Source organism: Culex quinquefasciatus, chromosome 2, assembly GCF_015732765.1.
Source record: "Culex quinquefasciatus strain JHB chromosome 2, VPISU_Cqui_1.0_pri_paternal, whole genome shotgun sequence".
NCBI classification, from domain to species: domain Eukaryota; kingdom Metazoa; phylum Arthropoda; class Insecta; order Diptera; family Culicidae; genus Culex; species Culex quinquefasciatus.
In genome coordinates this window covers 148,351,761-148,375,991 of record NC_051862.1, presented here as the reverse complement: position 1 = coordinate 148,375,991, position 24,231 = coordinate 148,351,761, and the positions used below count along the sequence as shown (strand labels likewise).

At 35.7% G+C, this 24,231-nt stretch overlaps 1 protein-coding gene across 3 annotated transcripts in view; it reads right to left on the bottom strand.

Annotated features, from left to right (window-relative positions):
* The window catches only part of LOC6048612 (FK506-binding protein 2), a 63,146-nt gene that overhangs the window by 28,099 nt on the left and 10,816 nt on the right, over positions 1–24,231 (bottom strand). The window lies entirely within an intron of this gene.

The following is a 24,231-nucleotide window of genomic DNA, read 5'->3' as shown; positions in this document are numbered from 1 at the left end:
TAAAGAAGTTTTAAAAATTCTCCCATTTTCCGTTACTCGACTGTAAAAAAAATTGGAACATGTCATTTTATGGCAAATTTAATGTACTTTTCGAATCTACATTGTCCCAGAAGGGTCATTTTTTCATTTAGAACAAAAATTTTCATTTTAAAATTTCGTGTTTTTTCTAACTTTGCAGGGTTATTTTTTAGAGTGTAACAATATTCTACAAAGTTGTAGAGCAGACAATTACAAAAATTTTGATATATATAGACATAAGGGATTTGCTTATCAACATCACGAGTTATCGCGATTTTACGAAAAAAAGTTTTGAAAAAGTTACTTTTTGCGTTTCTCTTTGTTTCGTCATCCGTGTCTGTCGCGGGTGACCATGAACGGCCATGATCGATGACGACCAACTTTTTCAAAACTTTTTTTCGTAAAATCGCGATAACTCGTGATGTTTATAAGCAAATTCCTTATGTCTATATATCAAAATTTTTGTAATTGTCTGCTCTACAACTTTGTAGAACATTGTTACACTCTAAAAAATAACCCTGCAAAGTTAGAAAAAACATGAAATTTTAAAATGAAAAATTTTGTTCTAAATGAAAAAATGACCCTTCTGGGACAATGTAGATTCGAAAAGTACATTAAATTTCCCATAAAATGACATGTTCCAAAATTTTTACAGTCGAGTAACGGAAAATGGGAGAATTTTAAAACTTTTTAGTGTTTTTTCGATGAAAAATATGTTTATTCGGAATTCTGAGTACGCCATCAAATCTGGCGTCTAATCCCTTTGACACCAAATTTCCATCTCATCACCGTTTCAGGCTGCAAATTATTGAAAAACACCTCTTTTGGCATGTTCAAAATGGAAGGGGTCGTACCGCCCCTCCGTCACGAGATATCAAAAAACGGACCTCGGATTCGTGATCAGGGACAAAAGTTACCCCTTAGGACAAAGTTTCACGCAAATCGAAGAGGGGTCGGGGCAACTGCTGTGTGAGTTGGCGGAGAATTACCCAATAGTAAAATGTTTTGAATTTAACTTCAGGTCGATGCACAGTGGTTCAGATCGCAAAATGAAATGGAAAATTGACTATCAAAAAAATGTGTCATTTTGGAGCTTTGGTGTAAAAAACAGCAAAAAGCAAAAAAATGTGTACAACAGAAAATATTAACCCTCTACAAAGCAACCTCGCCTCTAGACGGGCTTTGATCTAAAAAATCGCCAAAAATAAATTTTGCATCAAATTTTGGATCTTTAAAAAGCATTGAAAAGAACCTCTACGCATTTTTTTACAATTTACATGATAATGGTGCCAGAAAATTTGAAAAACAAGCACAACATTGAAAAAGTGACTGTTATAGCATGAGAAAATAGAAAGACAAAATGTAATGATAGGAAGTGGTAAAATAGGCCAAATACTACCAAAAACAAACAAAAACTAAACAAAATAAATGCAAATTAAAATAGTTAAAAGAAAAAAAGAAAACATAAAACAATTAAATATTATCCTGATTCTGATCCTGATGTGCAAAATTAAATCAGTTTTCCGAAATAATATTTGTTTGTTAGATAGTTCGACCAGCCCGTGTAGATCAATCGGACCGTGCAGTGGACTCATAATCCAGAGGTCACCGGTTTGAATCCCACGGCGGTGCTTTAAAATTCTTTGTGTAAATATGAGGTATTCGGCGCCGTCATTGTTATCCGAGCATTCGTTGGTGAAGGTTGTCTGAATCAACATGACTCGTCGCGTCCCGGCGCAAAACGCCGGCAATATTGCCCTACCTGCGGCTCAAGCAGGCAAAAAAGTGGGAATTTCCAAAAGGAAGGTTGAGGCCTCAACTGATGGCCAAAAACCGGGAATTTCCAAAAGGAAGGTGCTTTTGGAAGTGACATCGAACAGCAAAAAGACGAAAAAGAGCGACGGTACTGTACCGATGGATGAGGAGGAGGAGAACTCTTCGTCGCACGAGGAGCAGCTATTGAAGAACAACAAGTTTGCTGGACTGCCTGACGAGGACCAGGTAGCGGAAGCAAAGGAGAATGAAGTGAAACAGCGAAAGGAGAAACTGCCTCCTTTTATGTGAGGCAATCAGCAGCAACGATCGACTTTCGTGCGGGGCTGGTTGAACTCATCAAGTCTGGGAAAGTCCAAGGCAACATTCGTCTGTGTCAGGACGGATTTAAGGTGCTGGTGCAATCCAGGCAGCACTATCAACTGGTCAAGGATTACTTGACCGAAAACGAGGCGGAGTACTTTACCCATGATGTCGTCATGGATAAGCCGTACAAAATCGTCGTCAGAGGTCTGTACGACATGCCAGTGGAGGAATTAGCTGCCGAGCTAAAAGTTTTGAAACTGGATGTGTTGGCCGTGCACAAAATGAGCCGACGCAACAAAGACATCAAGTACCGTGACCAGCTCTACCTGCTGCATTTGGCTAAGGGATCGACGACGCTTCCTGAGCTGAAGGCAATTCGAGCGGTTTTCAACATTATCGTGTCGTGGGAGCGATACCGACCAGTGCATCGTGACGTCACACAATGCTTCAACTGCCTGGGTTTCGGGCACGGAGGTAAGAACTGCCACCTGAAGCGTCGTTGCGCCAAATGTGGTACCGATGCGCACATCACATCCCAGTGCATCCAAGATTCGCTGGTGAAGTGCCTCAACTGCAACGGTGAGCACTCGTCAACCGACCGAAAGTGCCCCAAGAGAGCTGAGTTCGTGAAAATTCGGCAGCAAGCATCGACGAAGAATCAGCCTCAGCGTCGTAGAACTCCTCCAGCCCTGGTGGAGCAAAATTTTCCACCTCTTCAACCGCGACGCCAGGTCCCGAACTTGGCACCGTTGCCGTTGGATCCCAGGAAGAGAGCTGAGATGAATCATCCACGGCCGGGTTCCAGCCAGGAGCCGAGACCGCCACCACCGGGCTTCAGCCAGGAGCCAAGACCAACCCAAGAACCAGCAGTTGAGGAAAATGGTAATGATCTTTACACCTCAACCGAACTCCTCAATATTTTCAAACAGATGTCCGCTGCACTGCGTGGATGCAAAACCAAGACCCAGCAGATTGAAGTGCTGACCTCGTTCGTCATCCAGTATGGATCGTAGGTCCCTCAAGCTGCTGAATTGGAACGCTTGCTCCATTAGGAGGAAGAACTTAGAGCTGGTGGATTTTCTTCGCGAGAAGGAGATCGACGTAGCTGCCATCACGGAAACTCATCTGAAGCCCGGTGAAAAAGTTTATCTGCAAAACTACAAGATCGCGACGCAGCTCGATAGGACCACCTCTGGAGGAGGAGGTGTGCTTGTCGCTGTTCATCGTGATCTCAAGCCACGCCGGCTGCCACACTTCAAGCTGGACATCATCGAGGCCGTTGGAGTGGAAATTCCCACTTCGGTTGGCCCAGTACTCTTCATTGCTGCATACTGCCCACGTCAGGTGAATTCCAGAGATGGTTCAGCAGCAAAACTGAAGAGCGATATCCAGAAGCTGACACGGCGGAGCGCAAAGTACATCATCGCTGGTGACCTCAACGCGAAGCATGAAGTTTGGGGCAACAGCAGGAGGAATCGGAACGGAGTGATTCTGCACAACGATCTGCAAAACGGATACTACAACGTTGTGAGTCCGGATCGTCCAACGAGGGTGGCTCGGTCTGGGAATCACTCAATCATCGACTTCTTCATTACCAATATGGCTGAGAACGTGGCTCATCCTGAGGTGTTTGAAGAGTTGAGTTCTGATCACTATCCGGTGGTTGTGGAGGTTGGAGCTTCCGTTACTCCGCAGCGGCAACCAACCCGGAAAGATTACCACAACGTTGACTGGCAGCAGTTTCAGCAAGTGGTAGACAGCAACATCGACTATGATCAACACCCGGAAACTTCTGCTGATATTGATCGTTCGCTGGAGGTGATCCAGCAGGCTATCAACCAAGCAGAGGCTGCCAACGTTCGGGAGGTTCCTGTTAATTTTAAGGTAACTGATATTGACGTAGATACTAAACACTTGATTAGACTTAGGAATGTTTATAGGAGACAATATCAACGGACTGGGGACTATGACAAAAGATTTCAGTGAACAATTTGAACAAAATCATACAAGACCGACTTGACAATATCAGAAATCAAGAATTTTCAAAACATGTAAGCCAGCTTGGGAATTATTCAAAACCATTTTGGAAACTTTCAAAAGTTCTTAAAAACAAACCAAAGCCTATTCCTCCTCTTATTGTTGAGGATTCTCCTTTGATTACATCCGAGGAAAAGGCAAATGCACTTGGGCTTCATTTTGTTAGTTCACATAATCTTGGCGCTTCCATGACCAGCCGTAAAGAAACATCAGTTGCCAATAGTATTTCAACAATCAATGACTCTACCTTTGAATTTCCTGCAGATTCCCATGTTTCTGGTGAGGAAGTCAAAGTTGCAGTTAAACAAATGAAAAATATGAAAGCTCCAGGCTTTGATAACATTTTAATCTAGTGTTGAAAAAACAGAGTGATCAGTTCTTTCAACATCTAGCCAATATTTTCAATAAATGTTTGCAACTTGGTTACTTCCCCACCAATTGGAAACTGGGCAAAGTCATACCAATTTTGAAGCCTCAAAAGATCCAACATCGCCAACAAGTTATCGTCCCATTAGTCTTTTGAGTAGTCTGTCCAAACTCTTTGAGAAGGTCATCTATTCAAGGCTTTTGGATTTTACCAACGATAATAATATAATTTTGAATGAGCAGTTTGGCTTCCGAAAGGGACATAATACTGCTCATCAGCTTACGAGAGTAACTAAAATCATCAAGCAGAACAAGCTTGAGTCTAAATCAACTGCTATGGCTTTGTTGGATGTTGAGAAGGCTTTTGACAATGTTTGGCATGATGGTTTGATACATAAACTGTATTTATACGGTTTTCCAATGTATCTTATCAAAATTATCCAGCACTATCTTTCGGAGAGATCGTTCAGGGTTTTTCTGAATGGGATTGCTTCTGGATTATTCAACATTGATGCTGGGGTTCCCCAAGGAAGTATTCTTGGCCCACTTCTGTACAATATTTTTACATCTGATTTGCCTACTCTTCCTGGTAATGGTGTGTTGTCACTTTTTGCTGATGACACTGCCGTTATTTATAAGGGTAAAATAACCAGATATTTAGTTGGCCGTCTTCAGAAGGGTCTTGACGTTCTTTCCGAATACTTTGGCGACTGGAAAATTCGCATAAATGCAGCCAAAACTCAAACCATCATTTTTCCACTTTCCAAATCGGCCCGATTTGTCCCAAAGGATGATGTTTTGATTAAAATGAATGATGTTTCAATACCCTGGTCAAAGGAAGTTGTCTATTTAGGTCTCATACTTGACTCGAAACTATTGTTTCGGCAGCATGTAGATAAAATATTGAACAAGTGCAGCATTCTCATCAGGTGTTTGTATCCTTTAATTAACAGAAAATCAAAGCTATCTTTGAAAAATAAGCTAGCAGTTTACAAACAAATAATTTACCCCGTTATTGAGTATGCAGTACCTGTTTGGGAGTGTTGCGCTAGAACTCATAAATTGAAGCTCCAGCGTGTCCAAAACAAGGTACTCAAAATGGTTTTGAATGTTCCTGGCTGGACAAGATCAAGTGAGGTTCATGAATTAGCAGAAGTAAAAATGTTGGATCAGAAGATTCAAGAAAAATGTTTGAAATTCAGGGAAAAATGTGCTATATCTGAATACCCCTTGATTCAAGGATTGGTTTAGTTTATGGTAAGATTAAGTTAGTTTTAGGTTAGGTTATGTTTTCTTAATTTTTTTCCTCATTGTACCTAGTGTTACAAAAATGATAAATCATATACTTTTAAAGTTAAGAAAATGAACAGTGTTTAAATCACGAAAAGCAAACTAAAGCTGAAGAGCCACAGCTGACCACTTATTATGTAAACCAAATGTAATTATTATAAGAAAGATTCAATAAAGTATATTTAATTCAAAAAAAAATTCGGCGCCGTCGCTCCGTGCCATACTTTCATACACTTAGGAGCCCAGGACGGCGAAGTCCTTGTAGATAAAAGGAAGACACTAGTGGTTAGTACTAGCAATGGTGGCCAACAGCTATAAAGTCAACTTCGTTTCGTTAGATAGTTGAGCTATTTTTTGTAATGTTCGAAATAAGAAGTTACAATGCAATTCTTTCTTTTTCGTTTTAAGTGATTGACAAAAAATCGAGTATCTTTTTGCTTAAATGACAATCTTTTTGTTTTGGTAGAATTTCGACAGCTGAAACAATTATAAAAGCAATAAAGTATAAATTAACTTATTTCCATTCCACAGATTCCTCCTCCTGTCAACCTCAATTCCATTACTGAACATGTCATCCCCTTTTTTAAATCACTTGTCCTTTGTGGCGTACAAAAATCGCACTCGAAACTTTCGCCTCATAAATCTCCACCTGGCCCCGAGGGCTCTCAAGTTCCTCGCAAGACATCAGCAGGAGCTTCGTCGTGAGCCATCGTGAGGCTAATTTCCGGAAACTATGATGTCCTCCGGGGACGACGTCCCTGTGTCGTCGTCAGAGATAAAAAGGCCACCCCAGAAACTTTCAATTTCAAACCGTCTGCTTTAGTTGACTTCCTGCCCTGTCTGGTGCGATGCAACAACGTTGCAACACTCAAGAACCCGCAATTTGTGTCAACTTGTGAACCATCAAGGGACTTCAAGGGATTATGATCCTTTAATAAGGAAATTTATTTTGTTGGTAGAGTTGGAAGAAAAATAGAGTTTTTTTTAAAGCTTGAAAATTTTCATAAATGAGGGTTTCCTTTTGGCATCACTTCCTTCATACAAGATCCCTACAAATTTTCTATCCAGGGACATTCTGAGGCCCTCTCGACGTGAGCAGCCCCCGAACGGTGATGAATTAAACGTTCTTATGTTGTGCCACTTTTCCCGAGCATCATTATGAAATTTTCCTCCCCCTCCTCTCCCTCTGAGAATACCAGAAAAAAAAATGATGAGTGGAGGATTTCGAGAGAGACAAGTGCGTCTGCTCATCTCACGGTTGGTGGGAAATGCTTTACGGTTTTTGAGGATGCCAACCCAAACACACGTGGCTTTGGGTGGTGGTACCGGAAAATCCCCTTTAATAGACATCGCTTCGTCGTCCACGGGGCTGGAGTTGTTTAGGGAAATCTCGTTACCTTCTTTTTCTACGGTGTGAGCCAGAGCATCCAGTTTGGAAGGTAATCCAAGCAACGAAACGAGCAGATAAAAGTGTTGCAAATTTGTAGGGGGAATTTGGGAGGTTTGCAAGCTACTGCAAGCAAAGGGATGGCACAAGTTTTGTTTTTGCAATTTTATAAAGTTCCTTCTTGTCAGCACACTGCCGGTTTCGAGAAGGTTTGGGAAAAAATGTACTGTATGTGAAAGGGGTAGGTGTGGAGGGTTCAGTATGGGGGTTTTGTAGAAGTTTACTGTAAACTGGAGGCAAATGCATTCAAATGTCAGACATGAAATTTTGGGAATTTGGAAATTCTTTTCACTTGCCAGTTTTTGCTAGTAAAAATAGCTTTGTCTTGCAAAAGAATAATGCATTGTAGATGCACATGATAAGAGGTCTCGAAAAAGTTTTTCGTTGGATTTTTTTTATAATTTTAATGTGAAATATCATCACAGTTAAACTAGTATTAATATGGAATGTCGAAAAATAACATATTTTCAACCAAATTATTTTGGAGCCTTTTACAAAAACGTTCATTTTTCCGAATAATGTGTTTGGATGGTAAACTTACTTCATTTGACATTTCAACAAAATATTTCTTCAAAATTACCCTGATTTTTTTTTCAGAAAATTGATGCACAACAAACTGAAAACAATCTAAAAAGCATTTTTTACAAACTTTGTATACTTGGAGTATCACAACAAATTTATTTCCTGCGTTTTTGCGTTAAAACTAAGATTTTATGAAAATCGTACTACAACGTTTTCTTGTGTTGTTTTCTGAAGATTTCACAAAAGTTTCATTTTTTAGCTTTGAAAATTGAACCAACAGTTTCCGAGGCATCGCGAGTTGAAAAATGAAGACTAATTTGATGACACTTAGAAAAATCTTCAAGGCTATATTGCAGCAACAATCAGTACGATCAACAATATCTGTAAATGAAGAAAATATAATTTGCAGGGTGCTATTCCTTCGTGAAATATTTATCAAATGCTAAACAGTGATTTTGAGCATGAGCATGAGCATGAGCATGAGCATGAGCATGAGCATGAGAGATCACCCATGGTTGCCCCTCCGTTGCTGAACAGAACCGTAATATCCTTTCAGCACTACTGATTATAGGCTTCGACGATCTAGTGGTGTTTCTCTTATCAACAGCATGTATGAATGCGCTGAAAAGATAAAACACCATGATTGCTAAAACTAGATTAGTTGCGAATAGGTAACAGTCATTGGCCACCAACGGCGCCCGCCATGTCAGTTTGTAGACCTCGATTTTAAGGGACGGGAATGTTAGTTAGCGCAGGTTGCTACTAGGGCAGCTGATTTACTCTGTGCTTACACCCCACGAGCGCCAGGAACCTGAAAACTTGTTAGTAGGATAGGGTGTTTGGTCAGGATTCATCATAGAAGATGATGATGCGACCCAAAATCATAGTGTTTGTTGAAAGGTATTATATTTTATTCTCAAGGCAAACAATCGGATGCTGCGGATGAGACATTTCCCGTTTAACTGTTGTTAAATTTTAAATGAAATGGTTTCATCTTAGACAGCCGGCTGTGGAAAGATAAAGCCAAATAATGTTTATTTAAAGAATGAGTTTTTAAACGCAATGCTACTATGATAGCGTAGTATGATTTTTAATTATATAACCATTTAATTCATAAATTTGTTACGGAAACGACGCTACGAACTCAACCATCAAATGCCTTTCGATCTTCTTTCTGTTAACTATCAAATGCTTAACAGTGATTTTTATCGAAAAATATCACTTTAAAATACCTATCACTTAAAAATTTGTGAAGTCTTTTTCGATTGCAACAAAAAAATATAGGTCTGGTACCAGATTTTGAACCATCCTAAACTCCAGCTGAAAAGATTCATCATGACTATTCGTTCCTCTGAAACATATTAAAATGTCAAAAATTACATAATTTCTAATCATAATTTTCAACTTTCCGAATATTCTCTTGCCCATTTTTTTGACCTGTCCCAGGCAGACGGTAATAACAACATTCATGCCACTTCAATAACAAATATTGTTAAAATAACAGAAAGTGTTATGGAATCTTCTTGAAAAATCAATTTTTGCATAAGGATTTAATAACAGTTTATGTTATCATATCAAAATTTGTTATTGGTCTGATATTGGTTGAAAGCCAAAACAACTTTGGAATAACATTTTTTGTTATGGAATAGAGCGTCCAATTTCCCGGGGTTACTAATTTCCCGGGAAACGGGAAATTTTCAGCTAATTTCCCGGGAAATCCCGGGAATTCCCGGGAAATTTGAAAATTTATTGAAAGTTGTTATGATCTTGGTTTTAATTAATATTATGCAACAAAATTGTATAGGACATCAACATTAATGGTTCAAATATGTTTTAAGAACAGCTTGACTCCATTAAAATATCATGCAACTACAAGAAAATGTATTTTGGTATTTTTGATGAGAAATTTAAACTTGCCTCTGTGACCAGTTTATTTAAATGAGAAAAAATAATATGCAGAAATAACGTTTTTCATGACAAATACTAGTTTCGGCTCTTGAACTACACAGAACAAAATTGTGTAAATTTGGAAGGTTGAATATTACCTCTTTTGTGATGTAATTTTACCTCAATTTAGACTGAAAAAGCGACATTACACCAGAAAAGATGTAAAATTACACATTTTTAGAGGTAAAATTACACATTTTGTCTGACATAAAAAATGTACCACTTCCCAGATGTAATATTACCATGATTTTTTTTTTCTGTGTAATGGAAAAGCTTTTTAGTGTTGGTTTTACTCCAAAAACCCAATGTTTTCAAATATTTGAAGCAAGCTTTGAATATATTTTTGCATTTTTTGAGAACTAACAATAGAAAGTAATTTTTCAATGATTTTTTTTGTATTATTATGCAACATGATTTAAATTATACGAGAAATTAACACCATTCCACAAAAATTCTTCTATTTTTTCACATTTAACCCTCTAACACCTGTAGTTGCACCAGTGCTCCATAATTCTTTTACTTCAAATTGTAATTTATTCAGTACTAGGTATTCAACCAATTGAATTAGTTCTTTTTGCACAAATTCGATTTTCATCTCATTTGATCATGGTAAACACAAACGTGAAAAAATCACAATTTTAATTTGGAGGTAAGGAGTTAATATTGTTTTGATGAAATAAAATCAATCTGTTAAAAGCTTACCTAATTGTAATAATTTAATACTCATTATTCCCATCTATTCCCAGATGCTTCAAAATTAATATTCTCAGAAATAATTCTGATATCATAATTTCTGATTAATTATATATAAACCAAACAATACATTTAATTGAACAAAATCATGTTGAGTTTGTTCATTTATTATTTTTTCATATCAATTTCAAAAAATAGTTCCAAAAATGTAAGAAAATGTATACTCCGCTTGAATTTCGGGAATTCCCGGGAAATTTACAAATTTCCCGGGAAACGGGAAATATTTTTTTTCGGGAAATCCCGGGATTTTTTTTCCCGGGACGGGAAATTGGACGCTCTATTATGGAAGAATACCGGAAACTGTTATTGAGATGATCGGATTAGTTGTTAAAATAACAAAAAATAATAACTAAGTTTTGTTCGAAGAATAACTAAAAATTTTATAAGACTGTTATAACAATAATAATCCAATAACAAAAAAATCATAACATTGAATGACAAATCTTGTTATAAATAACATAAAATGTTATTGGCCTAGTATTTTCAAATATCAAAAAATATTATTCGCAAGTTATTTCCGTCTGCTCGGGGTATGTTGTTTAAAAGGTAGTGAAAAATATCAATCAACAATCTTCAAAATTTTAATGAAAGAAGAAGAACAGCAGCCTAATTTAAGAACATAGCAATATAAGGTTGAAATCATATAAATATTTTATCACCACTAGTTTTCTTTATACTGTTGTAAATTCCAATTTTGTAGTGAAAAATTATTTAATTTGCATCATGGTGATTATAATCATGATTTGGTTTGATTTTTTTTATCACCCTTTTTTCATTTCAAATGAATTGATTTTTAGAAAATCACTTTTTTTAATCATTTTATACAAAACCTGTGTAATTTTTTTTTTCAAATTTTTGTCCTGAAGATCTAAATTTAAAAAAAATGTGTTACTGATTTTTTTTATTTTTAGATCTCGTGGAGAATTTTATAATTTATGTTAAATCTAGAGCTGAATTTGCCTTTTTTTACTAAAATTTTCTAAAAATATCACAAATTGTTATGACCACAAATCATTATGCTCAGAGGTCCGGTTTTTTTTAAACCAAAAACTGTCCAAATTATGTTGATTTGTTTTCAAAATGGATCTTTTAGGCTACCTTTATTTATTGCAAAATATTCTCATTTAAGGTATTACATACATGTATAAAATCACAAAATTTCATGTTTCGGAAAATTAATTTTCAATCACTCCTGGGATGGATCAAATTGGCTGAAATTTGAGCAGAAGACTCTCAAGACATATCCCGTGTACATGGCAAAGCCATTTTTTAAATCTTGCTTTAAATAAATACAAAGTGTAATACTGACGATTTTTTTTATAAAAAATAACTAAAAAATATTTTTTCATTTTTAAAAATAAACTTTTTGAAAATCGTCCAAAATTTTTAGCCGTTTTGGTCAAGGCTGCGATGTCTTCAAGTTTGTTTTGTTTATAGAAAAAATGTATAATGTATTGCCTTGAAAACAGATTTAAAAAAAGTTTAAATGTGTGCTCATACCAACCCCTGACTTTTTTTAGATTTTAACACATTAACACCAAGAAGCAGATGAGCGGATATTACATTCCAGATGGTTATGAAAATGTCATGGTGAACTTTTTTAAAAAGATAAATCTTAAAACAAATATCTTAAGGTGATTTTGAACAAAAATAAATATTTTTACTAAATATTGCTTTCGGGCATCAAATTATTGACATATTTTTCCATTTGTTTGGAAAAAAAACATGATAAACACAATCGTAAAAATGAGAAATTCTTGAAATTTCAGCATTTGAACCTTATTTCAAATTTTTGAATGCCAACCAGATGCAAAATCACTCCACGGTACAGTCTTAACACGTTCGCCAACAGTGTGGCACTGGAGCAGCTTCCCGGTTGGCGCTAACCAAATAACAATAACAATACAATTGGATAAATCAGATATTCATGTGAAAAATCTAAAATGTATGATACGCTTGTCTCATTTTTATATAAAATAAAAATACATGGAGCAGACACAACACTCGAACATAACCCTCGACCGGGTGTAAACTACTGCCGTAACACGTGTTTACACGTGGGGAAAAATCTTCTAAGCCCCGCAGAAGAAGTTGCACCGACGATTGTTTTCCTTCTTTCAGAGCCACTTCCGTTCCGTTGTTGATCGCGCAATTCCGATGCAAGTGCTCTCGGTGTGCGAAACATGTGCTTTAAAGCTCGTTTCGCAACAGACTTGCGGGTCGTGCTTGGAGCTTTTATGCTCCACGTTACGGAGGCAGAGGCGGTTGATGTCTCATTTAAATGGACTCTCCCCGGAGAGGTTGTGGGTCATTTTGGATTCCGGGCACGGAAAATCCTCCGACACATCCGCGTTTGGTTCGATTTTCGATATTTGCCACCATGTAGTACTGCCTCCTTTCCCGCCCAATTCTCGGGGAGAGGTTTGAACCCATCTGGTTGAAACTGCCTTCGGTGGTGCATAATTTATGACACTTCGTGGCCACTGCAGCGAAAAAGTTCGATCTCTGGAGGGAGAGGTATCTTGGGCTCAATCAATGTAAAAGGGTTGCCGGCCAGAGGGTTCATCATTTTGAGCAATCGTTTCGGGATCGATGGGTTCACTTGATTTTGGCATGGTGATTCGTCTTCAGACCCCTTACTCTGTGGAATTAAATTTCACTAGAAAATTACAGCTTCTTCTTCAAGTTAAACTCTTTCGTGAGAATCCCCCATTCAGCGGGTTAAAACCACCTGAGGTGCACTTTTGCGGCGTGAATGGTCAGCTAGTTATCCCATTTGCCACCACCTCAGCAAAAAGTGCCAGACGTGGCAACAAGTGGCCACTTGGAGAACATAATCAGCGTAAATCTTGTCGCGGTCGCAAAATGCTTTGCTGCATCATCACAGAGTACAACCAACGAGAGGGTGTCGTCGGTCGTGCATCGTCGTTGTTATCGTGGTGAAGTCTTTGCTATGCATCACCCAGCATGGTTGTTGCTGTTGTTATGTAACGATGCTATCACACGCTTTTGCGAGCATGGTGTCTTGTTCAATGAAACTTGAGCTAAAGGTTTTAGTACGCTGAACGGTAGACAATTAAAATAAATAAAATAGATGTTTTGCATCTAGCAATGTTAACAGACAAGTTGTTAATTTGAATATTTTTCATAAAATCAAATTCAACGATGAATAGGGTATATGGCCCTATTTTGGACCTACTATGCAAAGCGTCATAGCGCGTTTCGCATAGTTCTCAGGAACGGTCTAACTAATTTGGCTCGTTTCAGGATTGTTTTGTGCCTTAATTTATGCTTAACAAAGTGTACTATTGAAAATTCAAAATAATTTAACCATTCCATTGTAATAAGCATTTCAAGTAAAACATTTTTTGATGCTTTTTGGACTTATTGAATGTATTTTGGAGACATCGCTGAACCTATTTTGGACCCACACTCTGAATGGTTGAAATTTGGACAACTCGAATTGCGGCGTGCGGCGGCAACACGCACACTTACAAAAACTCGGTTTGATAAACCAAAGGGCCTATCCACGATTATAATTTGGAAAATATTTATTTCAGAAATTAAACAATTATGATGAAACAATGGATTTGAATTTGAAAACGTGTTTTTATCATATTGAATGGAAACTCACGCATCTTTAGCAGGTCTCTGTCCTATTTACAATTTGCATGTTCTTACGACCTAATTGTTCAAGCATTAGAACATAAAAGACAACCCGTTATTACTCGCAATAAAAACACCTTATCTTAAAATTAAATGAATGACACAGATACATAACAAGTAACAATGAAAAAAGGTTCTAAATTTTACGCAGAGCTTATGTTCAAATATTATTAAACAATCAAGAAATTTTAAAGGGAGATTAAAGCTTGTAACTTGGTGTGAAACTTTCTAATCTGTCATGTTAAACTTTACAGTTGCTTGACAAAAAGTTTAACTACATGTGGCACTTTAAAAACAATGCAATATATGAAAAAAATCTTTGTTTGAATACCAGGGTGCCTTTGATAGTAATAGTTTGTCTTGTTAAAAGCAGATTTGAGGTTTTCAAACATTATTTTTACTTCGAACTTACCATCACTTAGGTTGCTGATATAATTTTTAAGAAAATCATTTATGTCAATACTTTGTTAAATAAGTGCCTTTAAATCAAGAGATTTTTTTAAAATATGTTTCAAAAACAAATAATATTTCATAATATTTATATTACTTATTTTACCTTTTCCTAGTAGAAGATTTTCCGAAGAATCCGAAAATGCATTCCGTTTTACGATTCAAAATCAAGTTTATTGAAAAAATCATGACACGTTGAGAAGATGAAAATAATGCTATTTATCAACATTTTCTTGGTTATAGTTAACTAACTTTTTAAACTTTTCAAAATTTCATGAAAAGTTCTTCATGAGGTACTTTGAGCACTTCTCTACACGGTCAGTATGATTCCATACCATTCCGTACGTATTAAATTTTTACTCTTCATTTTGCGGAAAAATATCAAACCTATCAAAGTCACCCCGGTTATATGTCTCAAATAATAAAATTCATAATGTTAACATCGCATTAACCTCTTATGCTTATTTTTTTTTCGAAGATTTTTATTTTTCTAGTTGGTTTAATTGTGTTTCTAACATGATTGACACGGTAAAATTTAAAAGTGTAATTTATTATAAACCAACGCTGCCAATTGTGAAAAAAATCGTTATACCTGTATTTTTTAAAATTATACATAGATAAATATGCAAAATTCAGATAAAACTTACAAAAAAATATATTTTTCATATGTATATTTCTCTGATTAGTTTGCAATACGTCTTAAAAGCCATCACGATCTCCGACACATATTTGATTTTTTTTCTGAACCAAACCAAATTTTGTTTGTTTTCCAGTAAAAAGCATTTAAAAGACGTGCAGATGATAATTCAAAGCATTTTTTATTTATTATTTGTAAATTGATCGAGAACTAATCGAAAAATTGATTTGTTTACAACAAGCGCTTAGGATCTTTTTAAAACTAACTAAAGATTTTTTAAATTTAATTCATAAGCCTTTTTCAAAAACCACTCGTAAGCGATGTTGACAGCTCCTGTCACGGTGACAGCTGACGATTTAATGAACTAGACCCTTCAGGTTTTTCAATCGTTTCCCCTTCAATTCCAACAGGGTAGCCAGTTTGCATTTTTTGAAGCAAAAATTAAAAATATATGCGGCTAAATTGGTGATAATGATGTTTAGACAAAAATAAATCACATCAGTTTAAATTTTGGGGTACTTTTCAATCGGTCCTAACAATCATCTAAATCTCTAGCATCAATTTGCATTTTATCGTTTAAAAAACATATTTTCATTGTTTCTGTTAATCATTTGCTTTTTAAAGCTTAGATTTCATTCAAATAATTACAGTAAAGAAATTCAATTCAAAATATTAAATTAAAAAATTTCAATCAATTTCAATGAAATATCGAAATAAATTGATAAACAAAACTGGCAACACCTTGTTATGCATGTGTTGGTGATAGCCTTGAACCGACGGCAAAGTAGCTCTAAAAACTGATCCAACGAGGCTGATTTGAAAAAATATTTTGAAATGAGTTTTTTTCGATAATAGAATAGTTATTTCAATGGTTTAGTGATGGAAAACAAGAAAGAATTAAATAAACAACAGTTGCTCGGAAACCGGACGAAATTGCTTGGTGTCAGTGCAAAACAGAAAAAATCATCAAGGTGTCGCGAGCCAAATCTGATAAGCAACGAGGCCGGAATTTTTGGACCTAATCGATGTGCTAGGAAAATGAAAGGAAGTTCGAATGGCGTTGGAAAAAGTGGCTGAAAAAGCGGAAATAATAAAAAATGTTAACATTTTTGGAAGAGGTAAGATACAAAACGATCCTGCCTACATTTTCTGTTGGTTGGTTTCAGTGAATTCGTACTTTAAAAGCCTGAACTACCTCGATTAATAAAAATAGGTCCAAAATAGGGTCATATACCCTATATAAAAGAAAGAAGCTTCAAGCTTTAGCCAGCAGTCACCACTTCCAACGCAAGATAACGCTCCAAATCAATCAACCAGATTTGCTGTACTCGGAAATGCACCCAAATTGCCGCCATGATTTTGGTGCTTTTTTATTAGCGTAATCCATCAAAGGCCGGAAAAGCCTTCACCAACGCCAGCCGAGAAGCAACTCTGTCTTTTCCCCGCGTAGAGTGCGTTCCCACCAACGCGCGCGTTTTGATCAAGAACACCCCTGGGGGGAGGGCGGCAAAGCCTTACTTTTCCAACCTGCCAGCGGCAATGAAGGCTGCTGCCAAGGCACGTTTATCCAAATCGTGTGGCAGCAGAATAAAAAGACAAGCAAGCAAAAAAAGGCAAACATTTTGAGATCGGCCCGGGCAATGTGAACATAAGCATTAATAATTAATCAGATTGAAGTTTTGTCCCGGCACTGCTGGAAGGGTCGAATGACGTGGAACATAGAACAACCCCAGCTTTGTCGTCAAACCGTCCCACCAGAGAGACACGATAAAAGAAGAAGACGTCGACGACGATGGAGAAGTTGTCTCTTCTGCATATCACCTTCTTGGGTGAGGAAGATTTTTCCAAGACGTTCAGCGCTATAAACTCAGGCAAGACGACACACACAAGTCAAAGAGCAAACAACGCCAAGGCATGAAACAATAGCAGCAGCCTAGCATAAGGAAAACATTTATGCTACACAGCATAGTACACTCAGCTTGGACAACTTTTTGTTTTTTTAACACCGAGCAAGGGATGCTGTCGGGAGCTTTGTGGTGAACGGGCTTAAGTGATCGTTTGCCGGAGAGCTACTACAGGCTGGGGGTTCTATTACATTTTAAGCGTTATTTCTCCAAGGGAAATGCCTGCTGGTTGTTGGAGACAGTTTTTTTTTCGCGAGCGTGAAAGCTGCAGCATCATGAATTATGGACGTGTGAAATGGAAGAATCTAGAATCATTTGAATCCTTGTTCAATTCATTTGTTTGTATTGAAAAATGTATAAAACCAATTTATTTCGTATTGCATTTTAATCAAACGTTAAACAATTTTCAATTTCGTTGACCCTTTATATAAATTTTTAACTTTTGTAAAAAGCTGTTGAAAAATATTCAAAATTCAATTGTTAAAAACGCATTTCAAAAACAAAACTTCTGGAAAATTGGTACTTCACACAAAACAAAATGTGGGTGGTTGCAGAATATGATATTAGAAAATAACACTTTTGTTAGACCAGCTCACGCCACGTGGCCCTTTCGCAGCGGTGAGATATTAATTGTTCCCACAATCACCGGAAAACCACAGAAACTCATACACAGCCGCAGTTGTCGGCTGATGAACACCAGGTTTATCAATGGGAAAACAAGAAATGAATCTATTTTGGAGTATAGCTGTGCGCTCATCATATCGGTGTGCAGTCCGGAACGATAAATGTTGGTGTATCCACTCGTTTGTGTTTGTTTTCATTCATACCCTGTAATTGAATTGTTGTTACTCATTGAGACAAACCTCGAAAAGAAAGGTTCTGTCACGTGAGTCTAAACATCGTTACCGGAGCTTGAAGCTAGGAGAAAGGATTTCTCCGAAGTGGCACCCAACGACAACCCGGTCCCTATTCCGGATAAAAGAGTCGTCTTTTACCGCCAGGTTCGTCAGAGCGACAGAGAAGAAAGTGCGGTAATAGTCGTCGCAAGCAATTAAAACCGGTATTCAAAAACGTTAAATTGAGCGTATTATATCGGCTTAGCTGTCAAACGCACACTGCAAAAGGGTTAAATTGAAACCAAAACGCTAGGTAGGTAGATTTGGATTTCTCCTCCGTTCGTGGCTGTTGCTTGGAGCTCACCTGGAGGCGCTAATAACACTTGCTATGCACGTGTGTCAACTTGAAAAACGATGGAATTAGAGCGGAGGGGTTTTTTTTCGGGGAAAATGAGTGACAAGTGGTTTGGAACCAAAACTAGCATATTGTGTTTCGATCAAACTGAAAAAAGTTTCTTTAAAATAAGTCAGCTTAATAGAATGTTCAGACAAAATAAATTATTGTAAACAAAATTAGCTATTTGTCTTCACGGAGAAAAAAAGTTCCCATAATCGTGAACACCCGTTTATGAAATTGGGAACCACGAACAAAGTGTTCAAATTCCATGGTACGATTTTCAAAAACGTACCATGGAATTTGAGCACTTTGTTCGTGGTTCCCAATTTCATGAACAGGCTATAAAATAGCTGAAATCCAATTTGAACATGAGCAACTATCTACGAAATCGGTCGATTTCGACCATTTTTATTTTTTGTATTTTTTGATTTGACTTAAACTTTGTAGGGGCCTTCCCTATGACCAAATAAGCTATTTTGTGTCATTGGTTCACCCATACAAGTCTCCATACAATTTTGACTGCTGTCCATACAAAAATGGTATGTAAATATTCAAACAGCTGTAACTTTTGAGTGAATTTTCTGATCAATTTGGTGTCTTGGGCAAAGTTGTAGGTATTGTTGAGGACTTTTGAGAAAAAAATAGGTACACGGAAAAAAAATTGCAGATTTTTAATCAACTTTTTTTTACCAAAACTCAATTTCCCAAAATAGTTATTTTTTGATTTTCGAGTTTTTTTGATATGTTTTAGGAGACAAAAATCCGCAACTTTTAAGCCATAGAGAAACATGGCCAAAAAAATCTGCCGCCGAGTTATGAATTTTAGAAAAAAACGGTGATTTTTTGGAAAAAAATGAAAGTTTCATTCAAAAACAAGTTTGACATTTTTTTTTAATGCAAAATTTAATTTGCAATCGAAAAGTACCAAACAGATTATTTGATAAAGGGCTCCGTTTTCAAGATAAAGCCACCGAAAGTTTGATTTTAGCGAAATATTTGCAGTTTTTCAATTTCTAAAAATAGTGACCATAAGTGATCATTTCTAAAAATGTTTTTTTTTTTAGAAGTTCAGAAAATTTGCTATAAAATTGCCTAAGAGACATTGAAGATTGGACCTCGGGTTGCTGAGAAAGAGCCGCTTTAAGAAAAAGAAACACGAAAATTGAAGTTTTCTTAATCTCACCAAAACAACACACCATTTTCTAATAACCATATCTCAGCAAATAATGGTCCGATTATCAATGTCAATACATGAAACATTCGTGAAATTTTCCAATATTTTTGAAAAAAATATTTTGAATTTTTTTAAATCGAGACTTGCATTTTAAATGGGTGTAATATTCAATGTTTGGCCCTTTTAAAATGTTAGTCTTGATTTAACAAATTTCAAAATATTTTTTTCGAAAAGATAGGAAAATTTCACAAATGTTTCATGTATTAACATTGATAATCGGACCATTATTTGCTGAGATATCGTCATTAGAAAATGGTGGGTTATTTTTGCGAGATTAAGAAAACTTCAATTTTCGTGTTTCTTTTTCTTATAGCGGCTCTATCTCAGCATCCTGAGGACCAATCTTCAATGTTTCTTACACAATTTTATAGCAAATTTTCTTAACTTTTCAAAAAAAATATTTTTAGAAATGGTCACTCATGGTCACTATTTTTAAAAATTGAAAAACTGCAAATATTTCGCTAAAATCAAGCTTTCGGTGGCTTTATCTTGAAAACGGAGCCCTTTATCAAAAAATCTGTATGATACTTTTCGATTGCAAATTCAATTTTGCATTAAAAAATAATGTCAAACTTGTTTTTGTATGCAACTTCGATTTTTTTCCAAAAATCACCGTTTTTTTCAAAAAAATCATAACTCCGTGGCCAATTTTTTGACCATGTTTCTCTATGGCTCAAAAGTTGCGGATTTTTGTCCCCTAAAAAATATAAAAAATCTCGAAAATCAAAAAATACGAAAAAAAAAGAGAGCTTTCCGGTAAAAATATTTACGAGACTAAAAAACCAAGTCTGTCATATAGAAAAAGCCAAAAACCACAAAAAATCCCATTTTTTCAACATTTTTATTTTTAAAACCGCTGTATCTTCCCAAGGATTGGACTAAGGACAAAGGTCAATATGAAGACTTTTATGTAAAATTGTCTGGAGAATCGATTTCCACTACCGGTTTTTAAAAATTTTGACGTTTAGACCACTTTTCAAAAAAACAGTTTTAGTAAATGATTTTTGTATTTTTTTAGGAGAGACATACCATCCTGCATTTTTCGTCAGTCTTTTGGTAACATTTTCGACTATTTCCTCAAAAATTTTGAACGAAAAAAAATCGTTACATCACCTTTAAATTTAAGTTTTAGACTTAAAAATTTTAAAAAATCTTATAGATTTGTCATGTATTTTTGTTTCAGAGTATTTTTTTCAGAAAGCCCGTCCAATTTTCTACAAGTTTGTCTTGGACCACTTTTTGATACAATGCGACGGCTTCGAGATACAGTAATTTTTAAATTACAAAATACAAAAATATTTTAATACCTTACGCTCTTCTCAAATATTATTTTCGAGTACTATTGGCTCCATATACACAAAAATGGCTTATATAACATGGCCTAGGATAACATGTCTACAAAGTTTCATTGAAATTGGAGAGGGTCGGGTACAAAAGTACCAGAAAAAATCCTGATTTGAGCTGGAATTTCTCTTTGATAAACAATGAAAACTCATTTTTTATTGGTCTCAAGCTTTGCAAACACGATTAGTATACCCAACATTTTTTTATATATCTTTAGTCCATACAAGTCTCCATACAAATTTACTATGAATTTTCAGATCGATTTTGTGGCTATGGCAAACTTGTAGATGTAGGTCAAAAGAGTTCAAGAAAAAAACAGGTGGATTTTAACAAAACTTATCAATTTTTATTAGAGGGTGACGAGCGGAAATTCCCGGGAAATCGACCATTTTTGGACCTCTCGATTCCCCGGAAATTTGGTCGAGACTCCCGGGAAATTTTAAGCTTATGAATATCGAAGCAAAATTATATTAACCAATCAGCTAATCAACTAATTCGTAATTGTTTTTGTCATTGGATGTTAAATTTAATATTCGGTGTTCAAGTTTGAATAAACCAATGCATCTCTATTCTTCCTATTCAGAAAGTTTAAATTTGAACTTAAGCATACTTAGCAGTTATTGTTTCTAATTATCATTTCAAAGAGGAAAAGCCTTTCCAAGATAAGTATAATTTACATATCCTCTCTCGAGCATAGCAATCCTCTTAATCTAGTTTTTTTTTGTGGTAATGGTAAGGTTTTTTTTTATTTCGATGTCAGTTAGTTGTTTTGTGTTTCGCATCAAGCTCATTTTTAATTAAAAATAACTCTGACAATCTTTATAAAGTTAAGATCCGCCACATTTGAACATTCGGATTTTCCTAATAACTATTTCGTCAATTATTATTTACAGTTGACATTAAAAAGGAAAAAAAACATTTTTGAATTGTTGTTTTGAGTCGTTATTTATCAAATTGCAAAAATCCCGATACTGGGAAATTATATATTAGCTTTTTTTTACATCAAAAAAATCAATAAACAAGTTTGTGCAACTTTTGAAAAATCACTTAGTACGAATTAAGATTCGTAAACATTTTAAACTACAAATATGAGTCAAAAAAAAATCAAGAAGCGATCATGCATTTGCAGATTCAGAAAAAATTAAAGGTAGACAGTTCCCGAAAATAACGAGGCTAGTAATTAACGTTTTATTGAATAAGTATAAATTAATTGTATCTAAATTCATTGAAAAGAAACACATTTATTACTTTTCTTTATAAATGATTGGCACTACTATTGGCATAGTTAAAAAAACTCCTGGGTCTCGGGAATTCCCGGGAAATTGCAAAATTCAACTCTCGATTCCCGGGAAATTGAATATCTCGAGAATCGTCACCCTCTAATTTTTATGTTTCACTTAAAAATCAATTTTGTTTTTAGATATGTTTTAGTTGACAGAAAAAGCTTTAATACAGATTGATGAATATTATTTTAAATCTTAATATTCATCAATCTAGTTGGAAAAAAAGTCTAATTTGTGATCAAAAAGGACTTTATTTAATGATTCAACAGATGCACTGTTTGAATGTTCTAGACATTTTAAGATTAATCTTCTAAAAAGATGTTATTATTTAACCTTTACAGCAGTAATAATTTTTCATTACTCATTAAAAAATCGCAATGATCGAACAAATATATACAACTTTGTATTAATGCATGTCTTGGAGAATTATGGAACAATAATTTTGAAAAATATAACTGGAATTGTAAATTTTCAAAATAACTGTGTGTCAAATATAAAAATGTTTTTTTTTCTCCCCTTAGTAAATTGCATCAAGAATCATTGGGCAAAAAAATTCATAAATAGAAATGATTAAGGTGAAACGGAAAGGCAGCGCCTTATTGATACCACGACTCGAGTTTTTGGAAGCATCTTTAAGGAAAATGTGTTAACCTACGAAGATCTATTTTTTGTGGAAACTAAATAGGTCGATAGCAAGCGTTCAGAAAATGATTTAAATTGAGTAGAAGTTGGCATAAAATGTACTATGGGGAATTTAAATTGCTGTGATGGGTTTTCCATTTGTTCAAATTGACTGTCAAATCCATAATAGATGGATTTTAAAAGAGATTTTCGTCTGTTTGTGTGTGAAGTTTTTATGGACAAAGTTTTATTGCAAAGATAAAATAAATTATACATTAAAGACATGAAAAATTTCCAAACACTAGATATGTTGGTTGTTATTTGAAAATGTGGAGTTCCTTGTAAAATTTACCTTAATCGCAAATTAAAATTTATATTTCATTTAATTCATCCGGATGCGTGCGCTAAAATTACACACACAATTTATCAACACGTGTTAAAACTATTTAATTCCTTCCTCAACTGCCCTTAAAACAATAAATCATCAGCTGTTTATTTGGCACTCTTTTTACCCCCTCAGCCAACAGCAAACAATAGCGGCTTGTAGTGTTGCATGTTGCGGTGCGGCACTTTGAAACACTGATGGCCTGTGAGTGGAAAATGAATGGGAAAACACCCGGACCCTGCCACAAAACATAACCAAAGCCACCACCGACAACGACAACAATGGCCGAGGAGCTCTCGTCAGCTATCTTGGAGCTCAATCATGGGCGAACACAAAAACAGTGTTGTGGTTGTGCGTTTCGTTCGGTGCTGCACCTGAGAGGTAGGCCACCAGTACAACATTTGGGGTCAAAACCACATTTTGTTTGAATAAATAGCTGATCAAAAATAGCTTCTTAACAATTTTAAATTTGAAAACCTAATTTCTCCGCATAATTCTCCCTTGACCAAACAACAACATTGAAAATCAATGCCAACAAGTGATTACACGGTACGTACCCTCCCAGTGTCCGGAACCATGTCGGGCCGAGGCCAATAAACCAGACAACATACCCCTCAGACGGTCGGCCAAAGCCATTCTGGTAGTACGCAATGCGGTGTGTCCTCGCTATTGAAGCCTTGCTGCAAAACCAATTCAAAAAGGGGAGGGTGCTTATTGAGAGCTGGATAATTTATTGTAGCTTGGGAAATATATTGCCCGAACGTTGTCGTCGAGCGTTGATAACCGGAGTTTTTATTTTGGTGGTTAAAATGCGTTGCAAGTTTGAATCAGGTCATTGTAAAATGATTGCAAGACAAAAAGAGGTTATACAAAAATCTATGAAACAATTACATTGATTGGTACACAGTCCTCTAATCAGAATAAGCCATAACATATTCTTATCCAATCCCATTTTAAAAAGATTATTCTTAAAAATTTCAAGATATTTATATTCGTCATTGATGAATACAGTTAA